This window comes from Rhagoletis pomonella, unplaced genomic scaffold (assembly GCF_013731165.1).
Source record: "Rhagoletis pomonella isolate Grant_MI unplaced genomic scaffold, Rhpom_1.0 Rhpom_scaffold_00012, whole genome shotgun sequence".
Classification (NCBI taxonomy): Eukaryota; Metazoa; Arthropoda; class Insecta; order Diptera; family Tephritidae; genus Rhagoletis; species Rhagoletis pomonella.
Genome location: NW_023458566.1, coordinates 11,990,375 through 12,008,541, shown reverse-complemented (window position 1 = coordinate 12,008,541; position 18,167 = coordinate 11,990,375). Strand labels below are relative to the sequence as shown.

At 35.3% G+C, this 18,167-nt stretch overlaps 1 long non-coding RNA gene across 1 annotated transcript; it reads right to left on the bottom strand.

The window, feature by feature from the left end:
* Positions 1–1,003: 1,003 nt before the first annotated feature.
* LOC118747838 lies at positions 1,004–17,730 on the bottom strand. The gene is made up of 2 exons (XR_004993985.1): positions 17,531–17,730; positions 1,004–1,699 (listed from the first exon to the last, which is right to left on the bottom strand). It is a non-coding gene; the product is annotated as an uncharacterized LOC118747838 (long non-coding RNA).
* Between the last annotated feature and the right edge of the window lie 437 nt (positions 17,731–18,167).

Below are 18,167 nucleotides of genomic sequence, written 5' to 3'. Positions count from 1 at the left end.
ACGTTAAAAGTGAGAAAATATGAAAAAGTTAAATAGCAACAAAAATGCGTAAAATCATATTTGCCTTCTGCTCTGAAAAATACTAAAAAAAACTGCATACAACTTAGAAGTACTGCAACCTCGCTTAAGCTAAATTTAATACCTAAACTAAAAACATATACTTATCTACCTCAATTATTTAACTAATTTTAAAAATCCTATAATTTTGACTACAATGTGGCTTACGCATGCATATGTAACTATGTACATACTATACATATGAGGTTATACTTGTATCACCATTTTTTAACGTTTTTTTTTTTTTTTTTAATTAATAGGCCTTGACACATGCGGAGGGTGTAAGAAAAAGTACATTCATATGCATGTGTGCAAGTTTACAGCGTAGCTTATTTACATCATTTATGCTCCCCTATCATTGCGTTACACCCTTTGAGAGGCCACTTGGGCTTTACTTGATGACAAACTTAATTCAGCACTCTGCTTAACGTTGAGACAAATATTTACTTAAACCCATACATAAAAACATACATACATACATACATAAAAAAAAGCGCAATGTTCACTCATTCGCGACTCACCTAATGGGATTTTCTCGGTTAATGATGACGGTTGTGCTTGAACGCCGTTGAAATTCATCCAAGTGTTCGCCGCCGCATGCGCCAGCCATAAAAATGTAAAAAGTTTTAATCCGTTAAGCATTTTGAATGCACGTTTTCACTGCACTGCTGCTGCACTTTTCACCTCACACATGCACACTGTACACACTGCAACAGCGCATATGCACGCATACAAACATATGTACTCGTATGTATGTATGTATGTAGGTGCTCTCGTTTGAAAACTTGCAAGAGGCTAACAAGCAAAAGCGCCTTAACACACATTCACACAAATGCGCCCAACCCCAATTCGCAGAGGGGCGCATTTAGTGCTCCACCTTGCTGTTGCTTTTCCTGCTGTCTGTAGCTGACTGCGAGTGGCAATGATTGTTGTTGTTGTTGTTGTCTTTTTGCTGCTTGGTTGTGTTGGTGGTTTGGTTGTCGCGACAAAGTAGCTAAATTCGTTGCTTCAATGTTCGTTGGGGCTGTACTGCAATTTCACTGCTATTGCCGTCATTTCGAAGTACAGCACAACTTAAATTTTTTGCTATGTTTTTGATCAAATTTTTTTGGCTAAAATTTTCCCACCGTTTTTCATAACACAATTTTACACTTCTTTTGCACGGCTTGTCAGCGGTTGGTTTTGATGCCTTGTAGTTGTTTTTATGTTGTCGTTCGTATGAAATTGGCGGGTCGAACGAATGGTCCTTTTTTTTGTTTATATTTTGGTAGTCGCCTAAGCTTATTTTCGCTCAAATACTTATATCACATTCACGATTAATTATTTATTTATTTTTTTTTTTGCCTAGCGCACCTTTAAAAATGTGGAAAAAAGTTAAAACCAATTAATTTTCCGGGTGTTGATCATCTTGAACCGACATTTAATGAGCGGCTTTGAAGTGTTAATCTGAAAAGTTCAAGACTTTTCTTTGTTTTTCATTTTGCCGCCTTAGTTACAATTTCGCCAATATGTTCATTGTCTAATAATTTTTTGTTATATATTTATTTTTGATTTTCAAATGCTTTTGATTTTGTTCACACTTTATTAAGGGCCTAAATACTAAACGTATATAACGTTGGTTTCAGGTTTTCCTAAATATGTGCTGTAAAGAGAAAGAAAAAAATTTGTATTAGTTTAAAGCATTTCACTTGGTTTTAAAAAGCATGTAAATCAGTAATTATTTAACGAAAAAAAAACAAAATATTGAAAAGTTGAAGACCATATCAGCCATAGCTTATTTAACACTAGAAAGATTGGAAGATCGACTGATGGACTGTGGTCATTAGACCCGGCTACTTTAAAATGTAATGCAATGAAAACCCTATTATTTTAAATTTATTATTTTGATTTAATTATACGAAGCCGAATGATAAGAACCATGTATTACAAGTTAGTAGCACCCAGGTTCGATCTTCCCTCCGCGAAATTTTTATAAATTATTTTTACTTAAACTTTTTTTATGTTTTTTCAATATATATTTTATTTTACTTTCTTTTTTTTTGTTTTTGCATGCTCACTACATTTTTTGGACTTAATATAAGAAAAAATAAAATAAAACAAAAATATATAAATAAAAGTAATAATTAAAGGAGCTAAAAAAATTTGAACCCTCGCCATCGTTGCTCGTTTAATCTGCAATACTGTCATTTGTCAGCGCACAATTTTGTTCAGATTAACTGCGCCGTTAATCCGTAGTACCAGGTTGACCGAGCTTTGCCAGGAGTGCATATACGTTTTAGAGATTTCAAGATTTGGATAGCTTTAAAAAAATATTTTGGCAGTAAAAAAAATTGGATTTCGATATCTATTAAGTAAGCTTCTTACTTACTTAAATTTAGGTGGCAACCCTACTCCGCAATACGCTCGAATGAATGGTAGATATCTTGAGCGTATATGTACTGTGCATACATACAAAAAAAATGCTGATTGAAATTAACAAAATAAAAATTTGTATTACATAGAAGCGTGGCAACTCTGATGAAAAATATTTTCTGACCAAAGCTCTCAACAATACCGTTCATTTGATATCCATATTGTGATGTTTTAGATAAATTGTGTAGAATCGAAAATAAGTGGCAACCTTCCATCATTATCCTAAGGGATAACGTTTTGTATATAGAATAGTAATATTTTGCTTTTTTTTCTAAACAAAAAATTAAACAAATATGCGATAAGTGGCAACCCTATTCAAAAAATTTTGAATTAGAAATCTTTAAAATACCTTCGATTTTAAAATCCAAAATATTTTCTATGTACAAAATTTCATCAAAATCATTAGAGCCGTTTAATTTTATTGTACCAAATATAGACGTAAATGGTATTGTTGGAAAGGCAATTTATCCATTATTAAGGCTCCGGTCCCAATTTTGTATAAAATGAATAATACACAGATAACAGGCCATTGATTTTGGCGCATTTTAAACCAAATATTTTAGCAAGAGCCACATCAGTTTCAGGCTTTACACGGAAAAAATTGTCAAAAATACAACTCATGAAATGCTAAGTTAAGTTTTTAATTTTTCCGTTTAAAATTGCCTAAGATAACGGCAAAAAATTTAATTGTTAAAAAAAATTTGAATTCTGTAGTTTAGACTGGCTATAATTTCAATGCAAATTTATTTTATATATATTATTCCATAAATGAAAAGTATGGAATTTTATCTAAGGAAAGGTAATATAAAAATGTGCCACTTTTTGCACTTTGCGGAATAATGCGGTTTTGGTTTTGGTTTTGAGTGCTGAGTCGAAGGATCTTTTTTATGCGTTTAATTATGTTCATATCGTTAAAGATCGTGACAAGTTCGTCATTCTATAGATTTTGAGTAGATATCATAGTTCTTTCAAAAGCCCCAAAACCCTTCGCCGCTTGATTTTCCACCGAATATTTGAATATTTCCTCTGCGAGGGTTAGAGTAGATTTTTTCAGAGTGCAGCTGGTACTCTCAGTATGGTATTGTCGGCTGAGAACAGTCACAGAATTTAGTTCAAAACCGCCCTATCTTAGCGGCTGATATATTATAGCTATTTATATTGAGATATTGAATCTGCACTCGGGATGAGAAACTGGCGCAAATCCGCACGGTAGAGAGGCAATTGGAGAAACTCTTTGGTCTCGGCCCAAAGCGACAAACAGTTGTAGTGTCAAATAAGAAGAAGAAGACATGTAGAAGAATTGCCTCCTATCTAAAAAAATTTATTAAATTTAGATTAAGGAAATTAGATAGTTCAAAAGTATGTATCACCATATGAGTGCCAGACGAAAGGGGTTTAAGAAGGTAGTGGTTGAATATATTTTAATGAGGGTTGCCACATCTTTTAAAAGTCAAATTTAGTTAAAAGAAGTTATATGGAATATTGGGTTATGGCTGTCAAACAAAATATAAGTTTTTAGTAAGAAATCTTTGATTTGATCCTTTAGAGTTTTTTGAGGCAGGGACCCGAATTTTTAAAACTTTTATAATAAAAGACTCTAGAAAAAGGTTATTTTTGGACTCTTATTTTATTTGACCTTTATTTTTTTAAGTCCAGTAATAAGAGTTAAACTTAACGAAATATTTTTTAAGGCCGAAATAAAAGTTCTTTCCTAATAAATAGTAAGCAAACCCATTATCCAAGTTAAAAAAATTTAGTATCGAATCAAAGAGGACTGAAATAGTTTACAAGCTAAAATATCTAGATGAGGAAAGAAATCTCAGTCCTCATTCATTTGATACTAAATTTGTTTTAATTTGGATAAGCGGTTTGTTTCTTATTAGGAAAGGACTTTTATTTCGACCTTAACAAATATTTGGACAAGTTTAACTGTTATTAACTGTACTTAGGATAGTTGCCACATTTTTAAAGCATTAAAAAGGCTTAATTCATCAGTTAATTGAAACATGTACCAATATCAGATGAAGGAGATGTGAAAAGATTTTAACATAAAAATAGTTTTACAGAGGGTTGCCACCTGTTTGAGGAGTAGGCTTTATTTAACTTATAAATTGAAATGTTAAAATATGAGTGTCAAATGAAAGAGTTTTAAGAAAATATTTTTTGTGTTGGTGTTAGTAGATTTTTGCGACAGGGTGGTAAGATGATTTATTTTGGAAAGAATTTGGGATTTTGAGAACGAAAAATGACATTGAAGATGTCACAACGCCGAAACCGGTTTGAATGCAAGCCAAGCTTGACAAGGGATGACAGAAATTCGTTCCAAAATAAATCAAAATAATTTGTATTAAGGTTGCTACCTCGATGAAAAGTAAGAACTATGTACATACGTACATTTCAAAAACGAGATGTAAAACTAAAGAACACGGTCTTAAGATGTGCAATAAGCCTTTACTTTTAGAAGTTGGGCAGTACAGGGTAATTTGAAATTTCTTTAAATCAAACCCGACACCACACGAGACCTCTATTCACTCAGAAATAGCTGGACTGATTTAAATTAAAGATTTGAAGTATTTAAAGGTTTTTGAGTGGCGTTGGTGTTTAAAAAGTTAAATTTAATTTTGGCATTTTAACGGCATGCCTGTGCAGGAGTAATATTAATTACGTAAAATTCATGAGTTTTCCCTATTATCTATCAAAGAAGCTTTTAAATCCCTTTGAAAATTCTTTAACCAACTTTTTTTACTCCATAATTTTTGCCTGGTCATCAATTGAGACAGACTTTCACTCTTTATCGTTATTTATTGCTTTTGTTTTTGCACACCACTCATCAGCATGGTCCTTCTAAAATCATTAGCAGCACTTTAAGCTTAATTTAGCATGCAAATTAGGTAATATATACATATATACATACAAACGTGTGTGTATAGTCATTGCCAATTCGCTCCTCTCAATTACATTGCAGTTCATTCCATGGTATACATACACACAAACCTACAGAGGAACCGTTTTGCTTACTTAAGCAAAAATATATGTACGTATATGTTAATAAATATGTACTATATATGTATGTATGTATATGTATAACTGCTGACTAACTCAAACTAAAGTTAATTTATAACATCAAGTTCTCACTCTTGCAGATTAATATACATATATAAACGTATATATATGTATACATGTTTAACCATGTAAGCACGTGCAAATCGCCACACGTTTTTCTGTTAACTCATCACTCTATCGACGCAGACACACTTCCGTTACACCTCATTGCATCATCACGCCCATTGACCTGCTTGCTGTACGCTCGCTTTGATAGAATGCCATCGTTTATAGACAACATGGTTAGACATTTTATTTTGTTTGCAGGTTTACCTACATCCATACATACATACATATGTATGTATAAATAATTTATTTTATTTAAATTTTTTTTTTTGTTTTTCGCTTGAAATCGATGCCTTCACCCTTCACGCTGCGGTCACATGTGTTGCTGGCGATCTGAGCTGTTGCTTTAATGCCGCATCATCGTTCAAGTGCTTGTTGCTTTCTACATACACACACACACATGTCGTTCACACCTGTTATTCTCACATAAATTTAAATGCGCCCTCCCTTCGTTTGGAAATGTGAAAACGCGCCCACAACCCATGTACATTTATATATGTATGTCTACAGATGACTACAATGTACGCGCAACGTTATCCTTTCACTCTCGGTTGCTCGCTCCACTTGAGTGGTTGCGTCGCCAACTCAGCACGCTCCCATTTCAAATATGCGTGGCTTAATATGTTGACAGCGCAGTGTTACTCACATTCAAACACATATCTTTGCATATTTGTGTACATTTGTATCAGTTTGCACGCCAGTATGTAATATGTCCTTTTGTTCGGTTGTTATTCCTCCTCCTGCTCCTTTGTATTTTTGTTTATATTTTTGTCACTTCGCCTCATGCTTGTTAATTATTCAAAATCCAATGGACTTGGCCCAGCTTATAGCATACAACCCACCACACACACACACCCACCACCAAAGCGGCAGTGTCAGCTTCGTCCTGTTGTCGCGTCGCCACCGTTGTATGTAGTTGTCGTCCTGTTGCGTCGGTCTGTGGGCCATTATGGTTTCCATTGCATTCGCAAATGTAACAATATACTCGCGTTGTTGTTGCTGTTTGCATGTAAGCAGTTATCGTAGTGTTTCATAATTGTTGCTGTTTTCACTAAACTCTATGCCACAGTTGTTATTCTTTTTTTTTTGTCGAGGTTAGTTTGTTGCACAACTGTCGCTAGAGGTTTCTCGCATTGTGTATGTATGTACGAGTATGAGTTTGCATTGAAATTTTCTGTGTCAGTTTGCAATTATTTTAGCCCGCTTTTAGGCTTTCACTTATTTTTTCGGCAGCATGCGGACATTGTTTCTAATTTTTCGTGCTTATACTACATTTCAATGCTTTGTTCAGTTCTATGCTTAACATTTTATTTATTTTTTTTTGCATAAAAGCACAACATTCATACATGAACTTTCGTATTGTTTTGATTTTGTTGTTGTGTGTTGTTTTTGGCCAGATAGCATAACGCTTCACCTTGCCACAGTTAGCAAATTGGCACTTGTGCACACGCCTGATGCATTTGAGTGCATAATTTGACAAATGCAATGGATCTTTTGAAATTGAAGTGGGAAAATTTACAAAATTTAGCCACATACGGTATTGGCAATGTATTTATGCAGGTAAACCGTTAAAAGCTTGCAGTACCAAAGGGGTTAAGACTGATGGGTTTTGCGTATTGGGAGCAAATTGAATAAGTATTTTAGTATTTTAGACGATCTAGATATATAGTTATATATAAAACTCAAAGCGACTCTTAATTCATATTCGGTCGCTGGCCAATTTATTGAGCATCAAATTGAAAACCCATATCTCTGAATTTGTGCTTAATTTTTGCGATCTATTTGCAAGAAAATTAAATCTTGCTTTTCTGTGCCGTGTGAAGGATAATTGTTTAGAGCGAAATTTTAGTAGATAATACTTTTGTTCCAAAAAATAAAAAAAAATTATTAATTGCTTACGATGACAAAAGATCACATTATCAAAATCTAAAAAGTCTTCTGAGATTTAAACGCACGTACTGGTGATCACCAAACCTGGTCGCAGACAGGTGGGTACCTTTAGAATGTGGAATGTGTAAGACTTTTAGCTTTAGTACTTTAGGATCTACTACTTTTAATATTTTAAGTCTGTAAATACCTGTACTTTTGCGAACTTTTCTGCGGTACCATATTGTTACGATTATCCCAAATCATGCGTTTTTTTACAGGGTTGTCAAAAAATGTGCTCAAATTACGGCAGAACCAAATTTATTGTACAACAAACAATTAATAACACTTGGTAGCTTCACGCGTATCGTGCCGAATTCTTAGTACTGTTAGCTCTCTGTTTTATAACTGCTGGCACTCTGTTGCAGCGCCTTTATACGCCTTCGTTGTTCTGTTTTCCTAATTCACACGTTTCTCGCAATTTCCGGAACATCCCTCTTGACGTTTCTCGACTTCGAAGCTTGTACGTCTCTCATCGAATATTCCGTAACTCTTATTCGCAATCCCTTTATCTATATCACTAGTTATGTACATGAGGTTTAGAGGCAAAGCCTTTCTTCCTCTGCGGCACTTGCAAAAATACCAGCTCACCCCAGGAAGCCCTTTCGATTCGATGCTTAATAGAACCTTATTTCCAGCTTATATCATAGAGTGCCGGTCACTGGTGGTTAGTCCGCTTCTTATTTCCAAGATTTCCACACTCACCTGACCGACTTTCGGAAACCAACCCAATCGAATTTTTCCTTAATCCTGTCAAGGGTTTTCTTGGTTCCCAAGTGCTTTCCAATTGGACCTCTGTGAAACTCGCTCTTACTTTGGACCAACCACTAAACTCCTGATCCATCGTATCAACGTATCATTGTATTAACTCACTTCGAGCGCCCGTTTAGTACATTCAAGACTGTGTTAAAGCCTGTTCTGTTAAATCGAGTTGATAATGAGGAAAACCGATGGATAAATAAAAAAGTAGTTATTGGCATATGAAAATGCCCAAAGATTGTTTGTAGGAAAAATTAATTAGCAGGAAAGACTGTTACTCATACGCCATGCACACCTGAATAAAAAATTAACTCAATTTCAGGAATCAGCAAGCAATAGGAATTGGATACGTAGTGGCGTTTGTTGAACGTTTTTTCCTGTAAACCGGTGTTATTTATAAGTTTTTGTCCTTTTTTGGCTTTTTTGCTATTTCTAGTCCCTTTTCCTGCCTATTTCACTATTTTATTTTGCCTTTTTTATAGGTTTTTAGGTACTAAAAATCCGTTCCCTGCTTATCACATTAACCGAATAAAATATTTCAAATAGGGTGCAACCTTTCACAGAAATATTTTCGAAAATAAGCTCTCTTAAACCTCTTTATTTTGATACCCGTATTGCAATATTTAATTTATTTTATCACCTTAATAATTGGATAAATTTTTGAAACAGGTGGAAACTCTGCCCAATAATATTTTTGGCAGTAAACTTTCCTAAACGTCTTTAGTTTGACACCCATATGGCAATATTTAATTTATGTTGCCAATTAAATCAAATTAAAATTTCCAAACGGGTGGCAATCTTTCACAAAAATATTTTCGACTGTAAGCCTTTTTAAACCTCTTTATTTTGATAGCTATATTACAATATTTACCTTATCTTATCTATTCCTTACACTGAAATTTTCAAACATTGCAGAAAGTAGAGCAGAAAGAAATTAAAGCTGATTTGAATTTAATTTTTAATTGAAAATTTCTTATAGGCAGTTTTATTAAACCAATTTAATTGAAAAATTATATTTTGTAGGGAAATTCCTAGTGAAACTGGCAGTTAATGAGCTAATTGTATTAGTTCTTCGCTTTTTGTTCTGCTGCCTACACCTTTCATTATATCAAATAACCCGTTTATGTTTTTTAATACATAGCTTTCTTGCTGCTTTATCCTCATCAAATCTGCTACTAAGCACATAAACTCTTCGACCTATGCACCATTTAACGCTCGGCTAACAACCTCTGCGCTTTGTACACTTGATATTCTTAAGGCCAGTCGGTGCGGCTGTGGGCTTACTTACGATCATCTGAGTTTGAGTGAAAAGCCATTTAATTAATTTAAAATTGCACTCACTCAAAGCGAATCTAATGCAAATTGCAAAACGCCTTCAACCTTCCAAGTTGAAGCACCGCCGACCTCTTTGATACCGGGCGACACGAGGCGGTGGCGATGGGTGTAGCAGAGGCGGATGCCAGTAAAAAGCCACTTGACAAGTTGACGTTTCAAGAGTGGAAAAGTGCAAAAGTGTACGAATGAAGCGGCAGGGGGGGGAGGCAAGTTAAAGCTCAGGAAGCTAAAGTTGAAGAGCGCACAAAGTTTAGTTTCAGATGCACACATGTAAATGCGTATTTATGTAGGAGTGTGTATATATGTACATACATATATATGTATAAGTATAATGATGTAAACAGGCCAGGATAGGAGGAGGCTTACGAATGCGTCGGCATCCGTAATTAAGCAATTATTTTCTACGAGCAACATTTCGTATCCAACTTTGAGGAAGGGCGTTGCTGGTTTTTCCCATATCCTCACCTTTATTTTCGCACATTTTCGCTACTAATTCTGCTATTTATATCTGCTTTAATTGAGAAACAGCACCGCCACCAGAATGTTTCATCAACCGTCTTTGACGACTTGCATGCCCGCCATTTGCGAGGCGGTAACTGTCTTCTACTTTGCCCCATTGCTTTATTCAATTAGTAGATTATAAAATGTTGCAAAAAAAAGACACAAAAATGGAATGAAAGCGATAAAAAAAGCATTGAAATAATGTGAAATCAGCAGCAGAATAGCAGCAGCAGCAGCAGCAGCAGCAACAACGCGTATGCGTCGGTGTGTGCAGGGAAATGCGCAAATTGCCATAGCTGCAGGAGAAATAAACGTAAGACAGAAGAACAAAGCAGCTGGCGGCCACACAAAAAAGGAAAGAAGAAGCAAAGAAGACAGATAACAAATCCAGCTGATAAGAAGCGCAATGCAGGGAAACCCAGAAAGACCACTTCATTGACCGAAGTCCACTGCTCGCTGCTGCTGCTCTGTGCAAATACCTTCTGGGCAGCAATGAAGCTCTTAAGGCGCGGCGTGTCGGCAGGCGTTAATGAGTGTTGACAGTGAGGCGCAGCGCTTAATGCCATCATTGCTTTTCAGTTGAAAATGGACCAACGCCACCACATTAAAGGGAATCCCCTAGCTTCGCACTTAAATGTTTTCCTTCATTTCGCACATTTCTTTTCTTCTATTTTTTTAATGCTTTTTCTCAAAAAATGAAAAGAACTTTTTCTTGAAGTGCGTATTTCCGCTGCCTTTAGGGCATTAGGGTTCAAGGCACAAATCGTGGCTGAAAAGCAGAGTAGCCAATGCTGGCGAGAGCGTGACCTTGATAAGTGGTGGACAGTTTGAGATGGTTGTGTAATGCCATTGTGGAATTTGAAAAGAAAATTCTTAGTCGAAGGATAGGGAGGGTAGAAGTTTAGTTTGGAAAAACAGTGAATACGAAAATCAGCAGGAAATGGCTGTGGCAACTGTTGGTATTTGACCGCAGTTTGCCGAAGAATTTTATGATAAAAATAGTACAAAGACGAAGTTTGCAGAAAAAGTATTAAGCGACTGTCTTTTTATGGACAGTTTTTTTTTTATATTAGAAATGTGGTTCAGAAAGTCATCACAAATTTATCAGCGAGAAATTGCAATTGAGAACTCTTCTCAAACTTGAGAAATACATATAAAGGGCATGATAGTTTTTGAAAATTTGCTTCCATACGTAACGTTTTTTCATTTCAGTTTACAATTATTTTCGGCAGGGACCGCAGGAAGCTTTCATACTCTGGTTCCATCTGGAGAAAAGTGCAGCAGAAAGTCATCGTCAGAGCATGCTTTATCAATTTTAACCCGTGTGTACTGGAATCAAACATAGGCATTTTTACACAACCGACAAGGAACACGAAGGAAGATCACGTACGTTTGTTGAAGCCGAATTGGAAGAAATTTTGAACGAATACTCGTGCCAATCCTAAGCATAACTTGCAGAAATATTAGGCGTGACTTGAAGTGACATTTGGTTGCTACTGAAAGCCATTGCTATGGCCCAGAGATCTTTAGCTAGGTGCCTCACGATGTCAAGCCAAGCGATTTGGAACGGTACAAAGCAAAATCCTTTTTGCATTGTATTGTCAACAACGATGAAAAATGGATTCAGTACGACAAGCCAAAGCCCCAGAAAGCGTATGTTAAGCGCGGCGAACCCGAAGCATGAACGCCACATCCAAATATCCATGGAAGTAAAGTCGATTCCTGCATTTGGTGGGATCAGAAGGGAATATTGTATCATGAGCTTCTCAAAAGTGACCAGACGATCAGTGGGGCTCTCTACAGACAAAATCTGATGCTATGAAGCCAGTGATGGCGACAAAAAAACGACCGGAATAGGCAACCAGACGTGAGTCATTGATCCTCCAACATAACAATGCTCGGCCGCATGTATCGGATGCGAAGTTCTAAGCCACTCGCCTTATACCACAGATCTAGAACCATCATACTACTATTTTCTATGCACTTCAGTTGCAGGTATCAAAAATTGGCTTCATAATTTTCTGGTCTCCAAAGACAAAAAGGTCAAAGAACGAACGGTGAGCTGTTTAAGGCCATCTGCATCGTTAAAAGAAATGGGTGCTGGTCAGAAAATACCTTGCCTCATAAGTCTAAATTGGTAAGGTTTTGGCTGAGTTATTCAAGTTTTTCATAAACCAGTCTTTGAAAAAAGTTCAAAAACAGCATCAAAAATCTCATTATTCTCTTTACGTTTAAACTCTTTAGTCATCTGAGGTAATTTTTTCAAAAAATATTTAAAACTTTTTATTAACAAAAAACTCAATTTTTGGAGGTATTTTCAAATCGGTCCAGCGAGATATTTTGGTGGAAGTCTTAAAATATAATATATTTTATAATTCCAGTGGAAAAATAGTACCGATTTTTTTTTTTTACTTGGAGTGATGCAGTCTACTGTACATATATACATAACTTGACTATGAGTACTGGGCCGTGCTATCATAGTAGCACAATGCCTCTAAGTGCATTTTAAAGTTTTAAGGTAATAGCCTCATCCTATTATCGATTATATTTTTTGTTGTTTGTGTGAAATATTTAATTTTTATTAGTATTTTTCTTTTAATCAAAATATGTTGAAATAAAAGTGAAAATAATTAAAATATTTTGCCAGAACCCCCCATCCCCGAAAATAAATCCTGGCTACGGGCGTAGTTGTGGTGTTTCCATTCTCAAATTTTTACAGCGTACTTACACATTTTAACATATTTACTGGTGGCTCCAAAATTTATGCAGGATCAGAATGGTGGAAAATCAAAAGACAGGCAGCCCGCTAACTACTTCAAAATTAATTCCAAAATTTGACATAATTATGTTGGAAAACACAACGGACTTGTTTTACCCTGCATGCCTGGTCAATCGGGAGTAACCGTTAATGACACAAGAGACCATTTGGCTAGAGAAGAAACTTTATATACGCAAGTATGAAAAAACTTGTAACATCTATACTTTTGGTGTTTCCATTCTCAAATTTTTACAGCGTACTCCATAAGGTTTTTCAACTATTGAAAAAAATAAAAACCGAACATGGTATAGTTAATAAAAATAAATAAAAAATAAAAAAATGCAATTTTCGAATGCAAAACTTTTTATTTTAATCTATCTCATACTCTCTTGGAAAGCCGAGGTAATTACGCACATTTTGATACCTTAACTCATTTTCTCCGAGAAATAGTATATTAACTGCGAACAATTAAAAAGATACTTCTCCGTGAATTCAAAATTTCGTGATTTTTCTCGAAATTTTCGAATATCATATCGAAATAAAAAAATTTATGTCGTCTTTTTTTCGATAAAGAATCTAAAAAAATATATATTTCACCAAAAAAAAAAAATATTGAGTTGTAAATATTGTATCGAATGACCCACATACATATCACAGCAACTTTCTTGGCTATATTGCTAAATGTAAGCTGAATTTTGATGCATGCTACTAGTGTCATGAATTGACAATGCCGCACATTGGTGTATTCATGCATTCCTATCGGAAAATTAGCATAAAGGTGTGTGTCTGAAGAATGCAAAATTTCTACACAGCAGCCCGAAATTTGTTACAAAAATCGAAGTAATTCTCATTCTGTTCACTTTGTGTTTTATTTCTGTTAAATACGTTTCAATAGCGTCTCCTCTGGGCTCTGCAAACGACGTGACAAAATTAAGATTCAATGCGCATTCATGAGGAGCATAAAAGAAAGGAGGTGTTATGATATTGTCGCGCTGATAGCCATTGTTAAATTATATTACATTTTATGCCCATGTAATAGGGAAAACTTAGAAAACATTTGTTGCTGTGTTGGTGCTTTTTAGTGCGCGTGTTGTATATGAAAAAGCGCCAGCTCCATACTAATATATAGTATCTATAATAATGGTCAAGCATTTTCATGCTGTAAGCCTGGCGCATAATTTTGGCTATTTACTTGGTAATGAGATACGTATGTAGATATGTGTTTACCGTTGTTTAAAGGTAAAATTTGAGAACTGCCACCGTTGCTCTTATTACTTACTTACTTATATGTATGTATATTTAGTGGAGATTTTTCATTGGAGATTACAAAATTTAACATACATATATTTTTAAAGTTGTTTTTAACTTTTTTTTTGTAACTTATACTAATTGACATATTTTTTTTATACCCGAGCGCACTTGTGCACAAGGGTATATTAATTTTGTTCACATAACGGTTTTTTGTAACAGCCAAATCGAATCGAGATAGATATAGACAAATGTATACATATATGCTCAGAATGAATAGAGAAATCGATTAAGCCATGTCTGTCTGTCCGTCCGTCTGTCCGTCTGTCCGTCCGTCAGTGTACACGATAACTCGAGCAAAAATTGAGATATCTCAACGAAATTTGGTATGTAGGTTTCTGTTAATCCAAGGTAGGTTGGTATTGAAAATGGGCGAAATAGGACAGTAACCACGCCCACTTCCCATATAACGGTAATTTTCAGAAATACGAAAACTGCGATATTTTAGTAACTACTGAAGATAATTCACTCAACATTGATAGTTGTAATCATTTTCAGACGAGAAATAAGAATATTATAAATTTTTGGAAAATGGGCGTAGCCACGCCCACTTATGGTTACATGTGTATATCTTGGTAACCGCTACAACAATTTCTTCCAAACTTGGCACAGTTGTTGGCCTTTGCATAACATACCAAATCGCCGAAAATTTAAAAAATCGGACAATAACCACGCCCACATCCCATATAACGGTAATTTAGAGAAATACAAAATCTTCGATAAATCAGTAAATATTAAAGCTACTTTATTCAAAATTGACGCTTGCAACAACTCTTTACCAAGAAATACGTTTATGGTAAAATTTTGGAAAATGGACGTGGCACCGCCCACTTATGATAACATATACGTATATCGGTAACCGTTCTACCAATTTGTACCAACCTCGGTACAGTTATTGTGCTTTCCACATAAAAGCCAATTGTTAAAAATTATTGAAATCGGACTAAAATAACGGCCGCTTTTCATATAACGGTAAATTTCGGAAATGCTTGAAACTTCAATATTTCGAAATTGAAGGACGCTGATTTACTCAAAATTGATACACCCCGGCTTACCATCTAGCGGTAGGTTTCGGAAAGGTGAAAAAACATATATTTAATACTTGCGCCGGGTATTTAATGTTCGGCTCCGCCCGAACTTAGACTTTCTAACTTGTTTTTGTTTATGTCTGATACTCGCGAAACTTTTTGATCTGTTTTATATTGCAAAACTCTGAGGTACATTTTGTGTTTGAAGAAAACCTGCTTGGGATCAGGTAGGGAAGACTTTAACAACTATCTGCGCCGAGAAGTGACACTGGCTCTACCGCATTAAAGTGCGTTGATATAGCGGGCAATAAATATTCCGTTTGCTGATCAGAGTAGATACTAAGTTTGCCACAATATAAAAAAAAAGAATAAAAAACAATGAGCCACAAACAGCAAAGGAATGCGCAGCAGAAGCTGGATGGCATTTCCGGTGCGCACTCGAGCACGGGCGAGATGATGTACCAACTACATACAGGCATAATAAGTAACTCTCGATACATGCGACCGGCTTCTCGAAATCCTCCAGAAATTCGAATTCATCGTGCTTACATATATATCTATGTTCATGCATTAGGGTGCATCATCCAAAAATAAATACGGTTTTTTCACCGGAATTATAAAATTTCTTAAATTTTAGGATTTACGTTAGCTAGACCGATTTGAAAACACCTCAAAAAATTCTCATTATTTTGATAAAATTTAAAAAAATGTTTAGACAGACCTTTTAAGCTTAAACTGTTTTATCATCCGAGGTAAATTTTTAGATTGCAGAACTAACTTTATTTATGTACATCAAGCTGGCCCTCAAAAAGCCAATGAACGATTTTTTTCAGTCTCACCCCTTCGATGGGTAACAACACGGTCACAGATATCACGCATAACTTTTAGCCCCGACTGGAGACGGTTAAGGCGTGCCGCAGAAGGGGCAGAGTAAAGATTCTTTAACCGTCTCCAATCGGGACGAAAATTTATACGTGTCATCGTCCACTATAACAGCATCGACGTAAGGGGTTGATGCTTAGGAAATCTGATGTAAAAATTTACTTCCTATATTTAAGGACCACCCTAATGTACATATGAAAAACTCGATATTTGAAGGTCTTTTCAAATAGATCCAGCTCAAGTAAATCCTAATAGTTTTTCGAAATATTTTAGCGGAAGTCTTAAAATATAACAAATTTTATAATTCCGGTGGACCAATTTTTTTTATGGAGAGTAAGGGCTAATATGTATTTTTTTTTTTTCTTATTTTCAAAACACATTCTGTGTGTGTTATTATAAATATAACTATGACAAAATATTTATAGATAAAAGTCTTTGTTTAAAAGCAAACCAATTCTTTAACATAGTGCAAACATCAGCGACAGGTCAGCGATGCGAATTCAATATATTCGGTCATTGTTTTTTCCGGTTAGCACAGATATTTTTTTCATTTACTAGATAAGCTTTAAATTATTACTTTTTAATTTACTTATTTTTTTTTGTATGTCTATTTTTTTGTTCCTCTAACAAATGTGTAAAATAAACCGTTATTTTGTTTAACAACTTTTTTAGCAATTATATTGATTTGTGTTATCTTTTCATCTAGATTGCGTTATTTTACATAATTTTTGTTTATTTTTTATATTTTCTTCCCCCAAATTGAGTCTGATGTTAAGATCTCTGTTGAGCATGACAACAATTAACTTCACATTTTTGTAGCTTTTGTGTTCTATTTTGGCATCTTATAAGTTTTTCTTGGTATGAAAACAAATAAATCATAGCTGTAGCACTTCACCACTTGAAGTGCGTCTTCACTTTGTTTGCTTTTATAGCATTTTTTCCCTTACAAGTACACACTTAGTTTTATGTTTTTTTTTCCACATGAATTTCCGCTTGCTTTCCGAGTACACATATACGCACACACACGCGATAGCATTTGCACGAGCTTGCTGGTTCTGGTTTCTTCGTTTCAAAGCTATTACACATGCACGTGTTTATCTATATGTCTTCGTCGCTTTGGCTTTTCTTTGATTTGGCTAAGTGCGAAGATTGCGTACGTCTTTGGTGCGTGGCGATAAGCCGCTTACCATTCATTTCATTTACATAATTTGCGAATAATAAAGGATTTCGCTACAAAAGCAAAGAAAACGAAGTAAACAAAAAATAAGAGCAACACACAAACTTAACTATTTAACTAAGTAAGTAAATATTTAATAAGCAACTTCTTTGGTGTTTGCCAAAGCACATAATTCTTCTCCTACCCCCTCTGCATACACTTCACACCGCACACACTCACTTGGAAAATTCGGCAAATGTGTTGACAAAACGGCAATGCCTTAACACTTTCCGCACGATTAACGATTCAGTTTTTTCTAAGTACATACTCCAGACACGGCACGGTCAATCAATACAACCGAAGCGAACGCATGCATTTTCTTACTTGTTAAGTAAAATAATCGAAGGTAAGTACTTTGCTAGCGTGTACGAGTTGCACTTCTTCCGTATGCTCATCCGTTACGCAGGGCGTTCTAATAAGTACTAAAAGTACCTTGGAAACTCAACGTAGCTTAAACCCCGAAAAAATGGAATTCATAGCAGAACTTTTTTTACTTTGTGTGTATGTATGTATATATGCGCATGCATGTGTGTGTGTGTGTGTATGTGTATCAGCTGGCCAATATTTGCTCGTCAATTGGATGCTGTGTCTGGATGCTGTACTCTGGCTAAACTACATAGTTGTTTTACCAGTCTGTTATGCTGCTTGTCATCATGGCCCTGGTCTGACGGCCGAAAGCACCGGAGTGTTGCGACATTATCGTACTAACGAGCCTAATACTCGGCTCAACTCGTTTCGCTTCGATATAAATATGATACGAGCTTTACACTTAGCCGTACACGCCTACTTTCGTCGAGTGGAATGAAAAAAAAAAAAA